This window comes from Dermochelys coriacea, chromosome 2 (genome assembly GCF_009764565.3).
Source record: "Dermochelys coriacea isolate rDerCor1 chromosome 2, rDerCor1.pri.v4, whole genome shotgun sequence".
NCBI lineage: Eukaryota > Metazoa > Chordata > Testudines > Dermochelyidae > Dermochelys > Dermochelys coriacea.
The window spans coordinates 41743130-41760226 of record NC_050069.1 but is presented as its reverse complement, the minus strand read 5'-3'; the positions used below and the strand labels follow the sequence as shown (position 1 = coordinate 41760226).

Below are 17097 nucleotides of genomic sequence, written 5' to 3'. Positions count from 1 at the left end.
GCTGTTTTTAAAGGCATCATACATTTGCATCTAATGTCCATTGATGCCAATGCAAACTCTTTAATTTAAATAAGCAATGGACCACGTCCTAAAGAACGAGTGTAGTCTCGCTAGCCAAGCGAAGTTAGGCCCTCCCCTCAACTTGATGGTATTTCTCTGTCAGTAAGTAACAATTCTAGCTTTTGAATACTGATTCCAATTAAGGAGCTTGGTCTACAGCAACAATAGTCAGTGGCGATTACCACACAGGCCCAGTTGGTAAGAGCCGCTCAGGTGGGGGGACCTGGCTCTAAGCCTGGCAGAACCTTCAGGGAGCAGCAACTGTGGGTGAGGGCACCCTTCCCTGGCACACAGCTCCTAGTTATCTCCTCCCTGCACCCTGAGCTACATCCCTGTCTGCACACAGCCCCTAGCTACACCCTCCCTTTATCCTGAGCTACACCCCTGCCTGCACCCTGAGCAGTTTTCAAACTTTTTGAGCTGAGCCCCATCCCCACCTTTGATTTATAATTTTTGGTTGTGGCCCTCCCCATAACCCCAACAGGCTGGGTAGCCTGCAGAAATTAATCAGGGAGTAGAGGTAGCGCTCCCTTCATGGGCCCCACTGTGCGGAGCTGGCCTTAGCCCTGCTGGGCACTGCCCCCTCAAATATAGAAGTCAAACTTCTATGCTTACCAAGAATATATCAACATGTTATCTGAAGGTTTTAGTGATGTATCTACAGCTGAACACCCCAAAGCACAAATACAGCTACCTATGGAAAAAACAGTTGTTCCACAACCTAAAGGTAATTCCTGGTGTTTGTTGGTCAAACTTTTTTTCCATTTATTGAAGTTCCAAAAGATAACTACTAGTGCATCTCTTGCAAAAAAAAAACTTACAAAGAAGGAAAGCTTCCCATTGCTTCAACTGGTAAAACTGGAGGAGCTTGGTTTGCCAGACCAATCAGCAAAGCCAGTGCTGACAAACTATATGAAAAGACTGCAAAACACCAAACCTCTGGACTGCTTTATAAGCCAGGCACTGGCAAAGCCAATATTAGAAGTACTTATTGAGGCTGTTAAGAATGCTGGAGACACAAGTTTATGCACCAAACATGGCTGTAGCAACATACTTCCTATTTAAGCAAGAGATACCACACACTACAAACTGGAGGGCTATGTTAAGTGCATTGTCACTTGTTATCCCTGAAGTTGGACATTGGTTCCAAACAAGACCAGCAAGTGGTCACTATCTTTCTACAAGAAACTCAGCTGACTGGTTAGAAGCATGTGGTGTAACAGTGACAGACTCCGCAGTGAAAAAAGTGAAGAACTCTCTCTCCAGATTCAAAAAATTCACATACATGGCTGATGAATGCACTGATGCAAATGGACATCAACTATTAAATCAATGCAAACATTATCTTGATATCAGTAGTAGGCCAGTAGATGCATTTCTAGATGTTCAGGTTATTGAAGACACATCAGCTGCATCTGTGACAGCTCACATCTTAGAAGAGTTAAATGCTTGTAAATTGGACAAACAGATGGCCACTTGTGCATTTGATGGAGCTGCAAACTTCTTTGAAAGACCCACTTTTTTCTGAGAAAAACATAATCCTAATCTCTCCTATACACACTGCAGAGGCCATTTTAATTTAAGTACCCAGAAAGATAATGGAGCAAATAATTAAACAATCAATTTGCAAACACCTAGATGATGATAAAGTGATAAGTAACAGTAGGCATGGATTTGTCAAGAACAAATCATGTCAAATCAACCTAATAGCTTTCTTTGATAGGATAATAAGCCTTGTGGATGGGTGGAAGCTGTACATGTGGTATATCTTGACTTTATTAAGGCTTTTGATACTTTCTTGCATGACCTTCTCAAACCAAACTAGGGAAATAGAACCTCCCAGAGAGTAGGTATCAGTGGTTCACAGTCAAGCTGGAAGGGCATATCGAGTGGGATCCCGCAGGAATTGGTCCTAGGTCCAGTTCTGTTCAATATCTTCATCAATGATTTAGATAGATAATGGCACAGAGAGTACACTTACAAAGTTTGCAGACAATACCAAGCTGGGAGGGTTTGCAAGTGCTTTGGAGGATAGGATGAAATTCAATAAGGATAAATGAAAAGTACTCTATTTAGAAAGCAACAATCAATTGCACACATACAAAATGGGAAATGATTGCTAAGGAAGGAGTACTGCAGAAAGGTATCTGGGAGTCATAGAGGATCACAAGCTAAATACAAATCAAGAGTGGAATGCTTGCAAAAAAAAAAGCAAATATCATTCTGGGATGTATTTGCAGGAGTGTTGTAAGCAAGACACAAGAAGTAATTCTCCTCTATTCTGCGGTGATACAGCCTCAACTGGAGTATTGTGTCCAATTCTGAGTGCCACATTTCAGAAAAGATGTGGACAAATGGAGAAAGTCCAAAGGAGAGCAACAAAAATGATTAAAGGTCTACAAAACATGACCTTTGAGGGAAAAGATTTGGGTTTGTTTAACCTGAAGAAGAGAAGACTGAGTGGTGACACAACAGTTCAAGTACATAAAAGGTTGTTACAAGGAAGAGGGAGAAAAATTGTTCTTGTTAACCTCTGATGATAGAACAAAAAGCAATGGTCTTAAATTGCAGCAAGGGAGGTTTAGATTGGACATTAGGAAAAACTTCCTGTCAGGGTAGTTAAGCACTGGAATAAATTGCCTAGGGAGGCTGTGGATTCTATGTCATTGGAGGTTTTTAAGAGCAGATTAGACAATCACATCTCAGGGATACTCTAGAATAATACTTAGTCCTTCCTTAAGTTCAGGGGACTGGACTAGAACAGTGGTTCTCAACCAGGGGTCTGGGGGCCCCCTAGGGGGCCACAAGCAGGTTTCAGGGGGTCTGACAAACATGGTTGGCATTAGACTTGCTAGGGCCCAAGGCAGAAAGCTGAAGTCCTGCCACATGGGACTGTAGCCCAGGGCCCTGAACCCCACCCCCTGAGGCTGAAGCTGAAGTCTGAACAACTTAGTTTCATGGTGCACCCTATGGTGTGGGGCCCCGGACAATTGCACTGTTTGCTACCACCTAACACTGGCCCTGGCTTTTATACTCAGAAAAACAGTTGTGGCACGGCTGGGCCATGGAGTTTTTATAGCGGGGTGGGGGTGGGGGTGAGAGAGGGGCTCAGAAAGAAAAAGGTTGAGAACCTCTGGACTAGAAGACCTCTCAAGGTCCCTTCTAGTCCTGTGATTCTATGATCTATTCAACTAGCACTAGTATGAACTGCAGAATCTTCAAAAGACATTTAAAAAGCCATAAATTTAATGTCTTTGGGTTTTTTTTTTTCAACAGGAGTCCAAAAAACCTGAATGTCGTGGAAAAAATAAAAGATGCTCTGGGACTGATGTTCAAATTAGTCCAACCTGGGAAAACCCGCTGGCTTTCTCATGAGTGATCCTTGGATGTTGTCTTATAATTTATTGCAACTGTTATTAATGGCTTTGGAAAGTATCTACCAAGATGGAATAGATCTAAGTAGTGAGGCTGGTGGACTACTTTTGCTACTACATTCAGAGAAGATAATCGCCATTCTCTCTCATGTAAGTCTAGTATTGAAACCACTTGGGTCATTAAACAATGCCATCAAGGCATCTGTAATAACAGTAGTAGATGTTTGTCCAGCAATGGAAGCTACACTTGGATCAGAGATCTATCCATTGAAAACATACTGGAAGAATCAAAGACTTCAGTTCAGAAGTTGACTAATGAAGGCACTTGTATTGAATCCTTAAGCAAAGAGAACAAGAAGTGTTTGTTAAACCAGCTGAAAAAGTACACAGACTTGATTCTTACAAATCTACAGCAGTGACAGTTGAGTGGAGTGAGGCTTTATCAGCAATGGAGCTGCCATGTGATCAGGACAGAATAGAGAATTTGAACACAGAGTGCAATATCATACAACCAATGAATGAATGAAGACTTGACTTCATCTTTTTTTTTTTATCATCACTAGAGCGTTGACCCGATCTTTGTGCTGTTTCCTGGGATGAAAAAAGTAGGAAATCATTTCTTGCTACTTCCAGTCATAACAGCTATAGTTGAGTGTTCGTTTTTCATCCTGGAATAGAATTTTGTGTTCTGAAAGAAATTGCCTTCTGCCTGATCATGTGAATGAACTAATTAGCATATCAATTGAAGGAGTGGAAGAACTGGACACACAAGAAGTCACCAAAGATGAATGCACTACATTTGAAAAGTTCATGAACAGAGCTGTGAAAAATTACAGCAAGAAACCAGCAAGAATGTAGATGTAGTACTTCATAGAAGGCTTGAGTATCCAACTTTTAATTTGTATGATGATTTTAAAACGTCAGTTAAATCTAATGAAAGGGTCCTGAAACTTTTTTCAGTTTTTACTATGGTGTCATACATCCTACTTTCACCCTCATGTTCTCACCTCTCAACCATCACCTGTCCTGTAAATTCAAACTCCCTTCCTCCCCAATTTTAATTCCTGGGAAAATACTGGTGCAAATAAATACTGACTGTAATGAAACAGAACTCAATAGTAACTGTTCAGAATTTATTTTTAAAGTGATGAGATTGATCCACTATTACTTTAAATATTCACTTTTATTGTGTTGTTCCCTGTGGATAGAGGAAAGACTAAAGACCCTGTGATTTAAATCTCCTCTTCAGTTTGAGACTTACAGCTAGTTTGTGCCCTATTTCTATAGATCAGGGTCTTGTTTTCTCAGTTCCATTTGTTACTGGGTCTATCGCAACAGCCCACTTTGAAAGAAAGATATTTCTTTTCATGTTTTCATATTAGAGTCTCCCAGTTGTAGTTCCTGGGTGCAGAGTGATGCACTTAGGATCCAATTCCTTTGCATACCTTACAGGCTGAGAGTTGTTTCTCCTACAAATCTTGCACTGAAAATAATTTTATGAATAAAAACACATGTGCCTCCCCTTAAGTAACTGTTGAAAGCACAGACAATTTTTCCAAGTGTTTGAATTCAACAATTCATATATGTGTTTTCTGTAACCTAAACTTGCAGCGCTCTGCTTCGAGCTTCCGCCCTGGCAGTGGCAGAAGGGCTAGCTTGCCCTGTTGCCAATTGGACTTGAGCCCCTTAGCCCCGCTGTTTGCCAGAAGGCAGAAATCACACGTTATTTGGACTAAGGAAGGTAGTGACTCAAGTCTTTTCTTGCATCACAGAGTTGTAGCTGTTGCTATAAAGCCCATGTCCAGCTTTTTCCATCTAAGCAATTCATTATTTAGCAGGCTTCACTCCCCTGTTAACTAATAAACAATCATTACCTCGATCTGGTCCATTTACTTTTACTAGGTCTGCAATCTGCTTCCCCTACAGAAACTCCCACAGCCTCCATGCAGACAGAGAAACCACGGCTGAGGGCAGGAAGACCGCATGATTCCCTGGGGACGGTTTGCTTTGGCCCTGGAGGTGCTTCGTGTGGGGAATGGGATTTCCATTTCCCAGCGTTTCCTTTGGTGGATTTCCCTGGCAAGGAGTCACTAACTGCGCCGGCCTGGTGCCAATGGCTGACGCTCAGATCAGACGCTGGGAGAAGAAGGATGCTGCTGATCCTGGACTGAACTTCTGGTGCCCGGGAAAACCAAATCGCTCCCAGCTTCCACCACGAGCTGAGGCTCCCTGCCCCGCTCCTGAGAGGACATTCCCTGGGGCCAGGGAAGCCTCTCCCGCGCTGGGATCGCAAGGAGCAGCGCCAGGGACTCCCCCCACCCTCTGCTCTGAAGCGAGCACGTTCCTCGGCAGAGCCAGGTCTGAGACCCTCGATAACTGGGGGGGCGGCATCTTCCCGGAGCCGAGCAGGCACCAGCGCGAGCCCAGGCTCACGCAGGGGATTCCGGAGCCCTCCTGCAGGGGCGGCGGGCCCAGGGGCTCCCCCCACCCGCGGAGGGGCTGGCGCAGGGAGCACGTTCGGCCGGGCCTCAGGCGGCCTCACGCGTGTCCCGGGGGGGCGCTCAGAGAGATTGGCGGTGGGGGAAGGGCCAGTGACCCCCGCCCCCTCCCGGCTTCCTCCCCCGGCCGGCACAGGGGCGTTGGGGCCTTTCCCCCGCGCCGAGCGGGGGGCCCGGGAGGAGATGAGCCGAGTCTAGCTTCGGAACCGGGCGCCCCGCTCAGCTTCCGAGCGGGGCGCCCGCCCGCGCGAATCCCTCCGCGTGGGCGCCGAGCCGAGCCGAGCCGCCCCGGCCCCGGGGCGGGGGCTCTTCCCCGGCCTGCCGGGCTCCCCGGAGGGCGCTCGCCGGCTCTGTGCGGGGCGCCCCGGCTTTCGCCCTCAGCCTGCCGGGGCTCGCGGGCTGCAGCCGCCGGGCCAGCGCCGCAGGTAAGCGCCGTCTCTGCCCCGCTGCCTGCCCGCCCGGCTCCACTCTGGCAGCCCGAAGCCCCGCGGGTAGAGCCCGGCTGCGCAGGGACCTGCGGGTCCCGCTCCCCTTGCCCGGCGGGCAGGGCGCACAAGTGTGGCTGGCTCGGGGCCGGGGCCAGGGCAGGGCTGGAACCAAACAGCTCCTGACCTGGCGGGGCTTGGGGCAGTTGTGGAGATCTAGCTCCCTGTCTGAAGTCTACAGCCACTCCCCATGGCTAGCGCTGGGGTTTGAGATGCCTGGCAGCATTCGCTTCTTTCGGTGCATACACCAACTGGTGAAATAATGACAGGGTTCAGAGTAGCAGCCCTGTTAGTCTGTATTGGCAAAAAGAAAAGGAGGACTTGTGGCACCTTAGAGACTAACACATTTATTAGAGCATAAGCTTTCGTGAGCTACAGCTCAGAAGTGAGCTGTAGCTCACGAAAGCTTATGCTCTAATAAATGTGTTAGTCTCTAAGGTGCCACAAGTCCTCCTTTTCTTTTTGCGAAATTTACAGAGAGGCAAAGAAAGACAAGTGCTGCTTGAGAACTTCTTAGAGCTGGATTTAAGGATATTTACTGTGTATATTTTGACTTGTGATGTTGACGGTTTGTGTAGTGGTTACAAAGCGTTAGCTTTTTGAATCTCAGCCTCTACTGTCATTAAATAACGAGCTGCTTCCCCCAGCCTCTGATACCTGCCCATAGTTTTCCACAGCTGTGACCATTTAAATGGATAAAAATAGAAAAAATGCTTAAAACCAATACTTTTGGGCAATTGTGAACATGTGTATCAATAAAAACAGAAAAGAATGCTGTAAAATAAGCATTGAGATTATCAATTGAAATTATAAATAAAAGAAACCCACACATTCTGTCAAACCTTTGTATAGAGGAGTCAAGAAGGTTCATTGGTGCTTAGAGTCCTTGCTTGAAAGAGCTACCAGCCCTGCCTCTCTTATAGACAACCAGATCCTTGCTACTATCCTTAGGTACTATAAGGTAGTAAAAAATAGTCACAGTGAATCCCCCATAAATGTGAAAACACCATTAGCAACCTCTGTTTTATATTTGACTGTATTTTGTATGTAATGAAAGAGCTAATGTGTTTGAGCCTCACTACTTTCTCCTGCATAGTCTCAGAACAGCTCAACTGTGTATCATAAGCACTATACTCAAATAGAAAAGGAGTACTTTTGGCACCTTAGAGACTAACCAATTTATTTGAGCATCAGCTTTTGTGAGTGAGCGGTAGCTCATGAAAGCTGATGCTCAAATCAATTTGTTAGTCTCTAAGGTGCCACAAGTACTCCTTTTCTTTTTGCGGATACAGACTAACACGGCTGCTACTCTGAAACAAGCACTATACTGTAGCTAAAGGAGATTCTCCTTTGAACTCAGGTGGTAGGGGCCTATGCTTTTGGAGTAGGAGAATATGAGTTATGTCCCCAGTTTCCGCTGTAAAGTTCTGAGTGATCATGGTGTACAGAATATCAGAGCATTATGACAACTATGAAGTCCTGATTAGCCACAGATTTTTTAAATTTCTAGTGTCAACTGTGTTGTTTACTATTGAGGAGTGAGGTGGAGAGGAATGTATTTTGCTGAAGAAAGCATGAGTGTATTTCTTCATTTCACTTTTTTGTGCTGTCAAACAACTAACTGACACTCCTGACACCACACAGATAGCTACATTTCAGTGGTGGGTGAAGTGATCCCGTATCCTATCCTATATTCAATATGACTATGAATTGTGTAAGACTAAGCTCCCAGTTTTATCGGGCCATTCACATACTTCAGGTTTCAGAGTAGCAGCTGTGTTAGTCTGTATTGCAAAAAGAAAAGGAATACTTGTGGCAACTTAGAGACTAACAAATTTATTTGAGCATAAGCTTTCATGAATGCATCCGATGAAGTGAGCTGTAGCTCACGAAAGCTTATGCTCAAATAAATTTATTAGTCTCTAAGATGCCACAAGTACTCCTTTTCTTTTTTCACATATTTCAGTATCTTTTGTAACATTTATGTTGGTCTTAGGTTTTGTAAAAAACTTGTTTTTAATACTACTACTTACTGATGTAAATTTGGGGGCAAATTTGACCTCACAATAACTTTTTAATTAATAAAAAGGAGGACTTGTGGCACCTTAGAGACTAACAACTTTATTTGAGCATAAGCTTTCATGAGCTACAGCTCACTTCATTGGATGCATTCAATGGAAAATACGAAAGCTTATGCTCAAATAAAGTTGTTAGTCTCTAAGGTGCCAAAGGTCCTCCTTTTCTTTTTGTGAATACAGACTAACACGGCTGCTACTCTGAAACCTGTTTAATTAATAGTTGCGCAAAAGTATATATGATATCTTAGTTATATATTAGCCTTAAACTCTTTACAAATGGCTCATCGCTGAATCATGGCCACCTCTGGGGTAAAACCTAAGAACTGTTTTGACAAGACAAAATACAGCTCTGAAGAACACTGTAGCCAGTTGAAATGGCAGGGGAATATAAATTAAGTAGAATATATTTAGTTAATCTTGAAATTGGCCAGTTGATGATACGCTAGCCTTATGAAAATTGTTGTAGGATCTTCAGTGACCACAAATGGTCAGAATCTCAGTTTTAGAAGACAGCATTTCAATATCATACTGACCCCTAACATAATGCTGGACATTAGGTTAGTGTTAACTCAGAGGGGAAGAATGCAACCTCCTGATTTACAAAGCGCTTTCTGAAGCATTTGGCTTTTCTTCTTAGGCTACCATTCAAGAAGTGAACAGGCTTGACTCTGTTTAGCTTGAGCGATTGGAAAAAAAACATGTGGTTTGGTATGCCTGTCCTAATAAGAGGCACTAAGATAGAAGGCATAGTCTTAACAAATCCCAACACATCTAGGGATAAGGAACTCTAATAACGGTGAGACATGCATATGATTTTTCTATGAACATTGAAATGTTTGAAACTGAAAACAGTTTTAATCATATTCTATACTATTTCCTTCAAATGTGTGTTTTAAAATTAGATTTTTAAAATTTGGCTTTATAAATAATGGTGTGTGTGTGTGTGTGTGTATATATATATATATAAAACATTATTCAAGCTAAATCTGACGTACTTCTATGTTACTATTTTAATAAAGAAAATACAACATCAGGCTGGTTATATGAGGCTGCAATTAAGGCCCTAATCCTGCAAATATGCATATGCTTAACTACTTCTGTAAGTAGTTCCATTGACTTCAGTAGGACTACTCACGAGTAAAGTATAATGCATGCTTAAATGTGTGCAGGATTGAGGCCCAAGCATATAATAGTAAGGCATATTTTAGGCATTTTATACAAACTAGAGGAAGATTAATCAGATATAAATAATCTAGTATGATTAGTACACGCTACTCAGGTGAGAAGAAACACCAACTGCCAATATTTCACATATAATCAGACCACTAATGACAGATTGTTCTCATTGATAAGCCATGCTCACAATTAAACTTTGTTTTCATTATAAGTAAGGAGTATCTGGAATGCACTACTTCATATCCTGAACATTTTGTTTTAGGCAGATGGTGGTGTTCATTTCACCCTTTCTTCAACCTGACTTAGCAGCATTGGGGTCAGTATGGAGAAGATAGCATGCCTGTATTTTTTTTTTTTAATAGAGCTTTCAGTTTGTAACTAAGTAGCTGTATGTTAGGAGACAAAACTGAACAGCCAACTTGTATTATATAGCACATAATATGCACTTTACAAATATGGTGCCTTTTCAGAGTAGACAAAACTAAATTTCTCCGTACCACCGTGGTACTATTCTGGTAATTTTGAAACTCTGATGTCTAGCACAAACCCATAACCAGAGAGTGCAGATGTATCTGCCCCAAAAGAACAAGTTTAATGAAAAGATCTATTGTCCAAGCAACAACTGAAGAACTGAAGAAAAATCACTAACAGGGTGGTTGATGCTGTCATAAAATAAGAATCCCCCTTGGTAAATCCTGCTCAGTGGAAATTGTGAAGAGTGAACCATTCTATGGGTGTACTGCTTTCCAAGATCACTGTAAACTTTTATTATGGTAAATTTCTGAAATTCTTGAAATGATCATTAATTGCTTTGAATAATGTTGTCAATATTAACCTCAGTGATATTAACAGGGCCAGATATCACAGAGATGGGTGCATTAGAAACAACTAACAGATGCTATATTATTGTTTTTTATTTCATTAGAGATGTAGAAAATGAAGTGATATAAAATAAACTTGAAATGTATTCTTAAAGAAAATATACTTAACACTTTCACTAAGTTGATTAGATAATTAAATGGAGTCAATGTGAGCAAGAAAGTGTTACTATGACATTTATGTAACACAATGACATTGCAATGTGGAAGCTGAAATGTTGAGTATGTTATAATATGCTGTGTGTTTGTAAAGAATATCATCATAGCATCATAGAATATCAGGATTGGAAGGGACCTCAGGAGATCATCTAGTCCAACCCCCTGCTCAAAGCAGGACCAATCCCCAACTAAATCATCCCAGCCAGGGCTTTGTCAAGCCTGATCTTAAAAACGTCTAAGGAAGGAGATTCCACCACCTCCCTAGGTAACATCCCTCGATCTGATGGCAGTGCCCCTACTTGTACATCCCAAAATGCCACTGGCCTTCTTGGCAACAAGGACACACTGTTGACGCATATCCAGCTCCTCGTCCACTGTAATCCCCAGGTCCTTTTCTGCAGAACTGCTGACTAGCCATTCGGTCCCTAGTCTGTAGCGGTGCATGAGATTCTTCCCTCCTAAGTGCAGGACTCCGCACTTGTCCTGGTTGAACCTCATCGGATTTCTTTTGGCCCAATCCTCTAATTTGTCCAGGTCCCTCCGTATCCCATCCCTACCCTCCAGCATATCTACCTCTCCTCCCAGTTTAGTGTCATCTGCAAACTTGCTGAGGGTGCAATCCACACCATCTTCCAGATCATTAACGAAGATACCAAACAAAACTGGCCCCAGGACTGACCCCTGGAGCACTCCACTTGATACCAGCTGCCAACCAGACATGGAGCCATTGATCACCACCCGTTGAGCCTGACAATCTAGCCAGCTTTCTATCCTCCTTATAGTCCATTCATCCAGCCCATACTTCTCCAACTTGAATATGTTGGTCTTCTGATTCAAAAAGTGTTTTTATTTTCAGTTTACTTTTTTCTTAGTATATCTTGTTTGTCAAAAATGGTAAGATAAGAAAACCAAATAATCCTTTTACATCAACAGTAAAAAGTAAACATGGAAAAATTTTAGTAGGTTCTGATTAGGGATGTAAAATATTAAACGGTTAACTGTTAAGTATTAGTCTTACCATTAACCCACCCTAACTCTAAATTGCGGGTCTCAAACTGGTTCTCCTGCGCCGGGCCGCATCAGCCTGACCCCAACCCTGGGCTGCCTGCAGCCGCGGGCTGGCCCTGGGAGCTTTGCAGGGGGTGGCCAGCCAGTCAGGGAGAGTGTGTTTAGGCTGCAGGCTCTGTCGGGGAGTAAAGTGGTCCCCAGCCTCCCCTTATGCTACTGGAAGGGGTTCGGCTGTGGAGGTGGACGGTGCACTGGTCAGTGAAGAGAAGGGAAGCTGCTGCTGGAGTGGCATGGAGTATCTGTGGATGCTGCATTGGGACAAACTAGGTAGCTGGGGCCCCTCTCCCTTTAATCGGTTAAATGATAACCATTTAAACTATTAAACTTATATCTTTTTAAACAATATTTACATCCCTAGTGCTGATAAAGGATCACTGAGGATTTTTTTTGCCGAACTCTTTACAACTTACGGCTCTTATAATTGTTTTTCAGTGACTAAAGGTGGAGGTCTTGAGCTCTAACTATGAGCTACACTCATTATTATAACATACAAATAAAATATTAATGGGTTAGCAGATATTGGTAAGTCAAAAACTATTAGTAAGGATTTTAAGGAGAGAACTATGAGTTAAGAGGTTCTAAAAACTTTCCAAGTTTTTCTTTTACCACATGATAGTTTAAAATTAATTGTAATCAGCTCATACAAACTGAAAAGATATTTAGTGTAGGTCTGACTGAGCTGCATATACGATATTAAAACAGGCAATGTATTCAGATGTGTACCTGTTTACATGCTTAGCTATGTTTATGATTTTTGTGTGTGTTAGACCAGGGGTGGGCAAACTTTTTGGCCCGAGGGTGACGCTGGAGTTTCAAAATTATATGGAGGGCTGGATAGGGAAGGCTGTGCCTTCCAAAACAGCCTGGCTCTGCCCCCTCCCACTTCCCGCTCCCTGACTGCCCCCCTCAGATCCCTCAACCCATCCAAGCCCCACAGCTCCCTGTCCCCTGACTGCCCCACCCTCTATCCACACCCCCGCCCCCTGACGGCCCCCCGGGACTCTCATGCCTTTCCAACCCCTCCCCGTCCCCTGACCGCCCCCCCAGAACTTCCGCCCCATCCAACAGCCCCCTGACAGGTCCCCCGGGACTCCCACACCTATCCAACCACCCCCTGCTCCCTGTCCCCTGGCTGCCCCTGGGGACCCCTTGCCCCGGCCCCCTTACCATGCCGCTCAGAGCAGCATGTCTGGGAGCCGCACCGCACGGCCAGAGCCAGACACACTGCTGCGCTGCCTGCAGGAGCGCGCAGCCCCACCGCCTAGAGCGCTGCCTGGGCAGCGTGGCGGAGGGGCCAGGGGCTAGCCTCCCTGGCCGGGAGCTCAAGGGCTGGGCAGGACAGACCTGCGGGCTGTAGTTTGCTCATCTCTGTGTTAGACTATTTAAAATGTCCTTAATAAAATTTAAATTCTTAAAAATTGCTACAAATAAAATCATTTTTTGTGTGATTGCTCATGTTTTTTCTGAGAAATTGCACTATAAAATCCGGTTAATTCAATATAGCTACCAAGTGTCAAAACTAGGAATATGGGGATTCAATACTTTCACAAAACTAGTGGAACAGTTGCTCTGTGTTACTCTCCTGAATTATGACAAAATGTCTGATTGCTCATATTATTTGTGAGCCTCCTGTAGTGATCATTTATGCTAGTCCAGCCCTACAGCTGGCTGAGTTTGCCCAAAGCAAAGGAAGAAAACAGAAAGCAGTGGTTTCCTTTGACCTGTCCCCACTGCAAAAAAGTCAGTGATTCAGCTGGGAGGGGTGTGATATGCCACTGTTTCCAAGACTCCCCATTAGAGGGTGCAATGGGAAATGGGTAAACTGGGTTTGCCTTGTGATTGGTCCAGTCTCCAAGATTGTTTGGGCTGAATGGGGAAGAGGGACACATTACACCAAAGGTGGTTCAGCTTGATACCCCACTTTAGTTGCTGTGTATAAACTCACCTCCTTATTAGCTTGCCCCGTTTCTATAGTAACCATAAGAGCAGTTGTGGGAAAGATGCCTTGAAATCTCTACATTTTCTGTCCTGCAGAGAGCTCCTTTTGCCTTTCTAAAGAGGATTTTCTGATACTGATACCTTGGTTGGCTCCTGTATTGAAGCAGCAATCCAGGGAGAAAGGAAGGTCTGCTGCAGAGGTCTCTGAGTGCCTTGCGGTGACCCCTAAGGTGCAGGAGGTGAGAAAGTAGTGAAGGAATAACTCCCTATAAGCTCCAATAGTATCAGCTAGAGCCACCGGAAAAACACAGTCCTGTCTTCAGCTGACCCTCACTCTCAGAATATCCCAGCTGTTTCATTAGAGCTTAGGTTGTAGCATATTAGCCACAACTTCTCTATTGGTCATGTGACCAATATGGCATGCTGTAGGGTTCGTAGCTGCTGTTCCAGGATCTCTGTGGTCAGTCCGGAGCTCTTCCCTCACACTCCATTCTCAGCAGAGAGGACATGCTTTGAGAACAGTTGAAGGAGAACTGGGGCAGGCATCAGAGCTCGACAGCCCAAATAAAGATGTCCACTATTTCTAATAGTTTGCACAGTAGTGCCCATTGATTTTTAAGCATTCAAGTTGAAGCTCCCCATAGAAGGAGCTAAAGATGCCATGCAGTAACTGCACCAAGAGAATCGTGACGTGTATTGTGTGGGTTAAAGCATTATCCTTAGCTGAAGTGCTAAAGTTTCCTTATGTGTCAGAGCAGCTGTAAAAAAGGAGATTATGCCCAGGCTCACGTTTTCAGGCCATGTAGACATCCAGAGCCTTCAACTGGAGATTTCCCAGATAACTCATGGATTGGATCAGTGAGACAGCTGAGGCCCTGGAGAGTGACAGAGGTGCAAGATAGCTGCTTCCGGGAACGGGGAGAAGTTCCTTTCCTTAAGTTTCTGAAAGAGATTGTTGCTTCTGTGCTGTATTCATAGATTTTTAAAACCAGAAGGGACTATTATGATCATCTCATCTGACCTCCTGCATCGCATAGGCCCACCAAGTGAATCTTACATTGAGTCCATAACTCCTGGTTTAGTGATAGCTTATCTTTTAGAAATATATGCAGTCTTCATTTAAAGATTTCAAGTGATAGAGAATCTCCCTACTTCTACTCAATATTTCCCTGCTTATGCATCTGAAGATCACATTTGCTCCCTTTAGCCATCACATCACACTGGTAGCTCGTGTTTAGATAGTTATCCACCATGATCCCTAAGACAAAATTTTCAAAAGCACCTAAATCCTATTTTCAAAAGTCACTTATGCATCTAGGAACCTAAATCCCATTGGCTTTCATGGCACTTAAGCTCCAATTTTCAAAAGTTCCTAAGTCCTTTTGAGTCAGTGCTTTTGAAACAATAGTCCAACATCTGTAAGTGTTACCTATGTTCTTGGTTCCTATAAACATCTCCTTGCATGTTGTTTGAGTGAACCCAGTTTACCATGTAATGCAGAGAGCTCTATAGAACTGACCTGTCATCATGTATCACTCCCACAATTTTTGTCATCTGCAAACTTTAACAACAATGATTTTATATTTTTTCTAGGCCACTAATAAAAGATATTGAATAGCATTATGCCAAGAGTAAGTTTGTCTCATCCCTGTTCAAGGAAACATATTACAGTAAGGAAATACCTGAGTCTGCCTCACTGATCTCTACTTCAGAGGGAAAACTGGCCTGCAAGGCCCCAAATTCTGCTGCTACTAAGAAAAGGGGCCACATTTGTACCCCATTCTCTGCATTAGGGGCATGGTATGAAGGCAGTTGAAGGAGAGTTGGGGCAGGCATCGAAACACCACAGTCCCAGTAGGGAGATCCACTGCTTTTAAGACCTGTTGCATGGCTGCTGGTCAGAGTCTGAGTCTGGTTTCAGTGGAGTGGATAGGGACACAAGGACAGATCATGAGTGGATGATGGGCCATAACATGAATAACCACATTGCTGGGTCTCATCTTCAGAGGGACAGATTTAGCGCCCTATCCTATATGGTACTGTGCACCTCTTGTGATGGCTGCTGAACATTTATGATTCCCAATACTTACTCTAAGCCTCACAGAATTGGGACCCTTAGCTTGCTAGCTCCTGGGATAGGACTGGAGCCCTATATGATTCTGCATGTCAGGTTTGGGATCATGTACTAAATAAAACATTTCTAGCATCTTATAAAGCATTGTTAGATTATGATTGCCATTAAAAAGTGCTTATGAGATTAATGTTGCCTGTGAAATTTGCCAGCTTGTTCCTCCATGTGGATGAGACCTCTCCTTACCCATTACCAGATCCTTGCCATTTTTCATAGGTCTCTTTCCTCATATAGTCACCTCTTGAGTAAACTAAATCCATTTTTTCTGCACTGATATCACCATGCCAGCTATCGAGGCAAGGCTCCTTGGTGGTGAAGTATGGGTAGCCAGCAGTTGGTGTTGGGGGGTGATTCCTGGGATGTATTACCTCACCTCTCAACTTTTTTCCTTGTGCTTTCTGAACTGGATGCCCCTCAGGTTGTAAGAACCATTGACCACAGCATCCTGTTCTGGATTTGGAGGTGGTTGGCCAAAAATGGGGAGGGCTGGAATTCAAATAGGGTGCAGTCAGGATCACGTAGGAAAGCAATGAGGGTGTGCACTGGAACCAGCTTATGCTCCTTATCACTGCCATGTAAGGGAACTGTGGATGACCAAACATTATCTATTTTGGGGGCAATATGGGATATCAGGAAATGGAATGGTGTTGATTAGAGTCAAAGAAGATCGGGCTGAGTAGCAGTAGCAGAAGTTTCCAGAAGCCAGACTAGAGTGATCAGAATTTCCCCCCCCACCTCCTTTCAGTGCCAAGTATGACAGGGCATAGTGGAATATTGTGTCAGGTAGTCCTTGCAAAATGATTAGGTTGAAATTTGGATTGTGGGTGGATAGAGGTACATGGTTTCTCATTGGCACTTGGGAGGTAGGAGAACTCAGTCCCCTTCAGGGAAAAAGGTAACTGGTCAGGACTGATGAAGGCTTAATAGTGGTACAATCTCAGCAATTTGCTGTTTTGTACTGGTAGGCATTAAAAATTTATCTGGATGACCTCTGAGGTGCCAGTCGCACCATGATGGAACCTTGCGCCTGGATATTTGGAATCTCTTGTCAACCATTTAGGAAATGGTAAAATGGCCTCAAATTTAGCTTACATGGCCTACCTTTGTGTCTCTTGGGCATTACAGATGGATTTTATGTTCATAAAGGTGCAGCCAAGAATTATTCCAAGAGTTTTAGGAAGTAGGTTGTGATAATCAGACAATTAAAAAAATGCATACATACTGGCAAAAAGAGGTTTAAAAAGCAGTTGCT

General features: G+C 43.7%; 1 protein-coding gene across 9 annotated transcripts in view; it reads left to right on the top strand.

Annotated features, from left to right (window-relative positions):
• Positions 1-5436: 5436 nt before the first annotated feature.
• MATN2 (matrilin 2) overlaps positions 5437-17097 on the top strand; it is a 122647-nt gene continuing 110986 nt past the window's right edge. The window contains exon 1 of one of the 9 annotated variants that reach the window (XM_043507560.1): positions 5437-5792. The gene's annotated coding sequence lies outside the window, so the exon portion shown is untranslated. Of the gene's footprint in view, positions 5793-5837; positions 6358-9137; positions 9292-13816; positions 13954-17097 lie in introns of those variants that run through there. The other 8 variants (XM_043507558.1, XM_043507561.1, XM_038392768.2 and 5 more) reach the window with 8 other exon arrangements.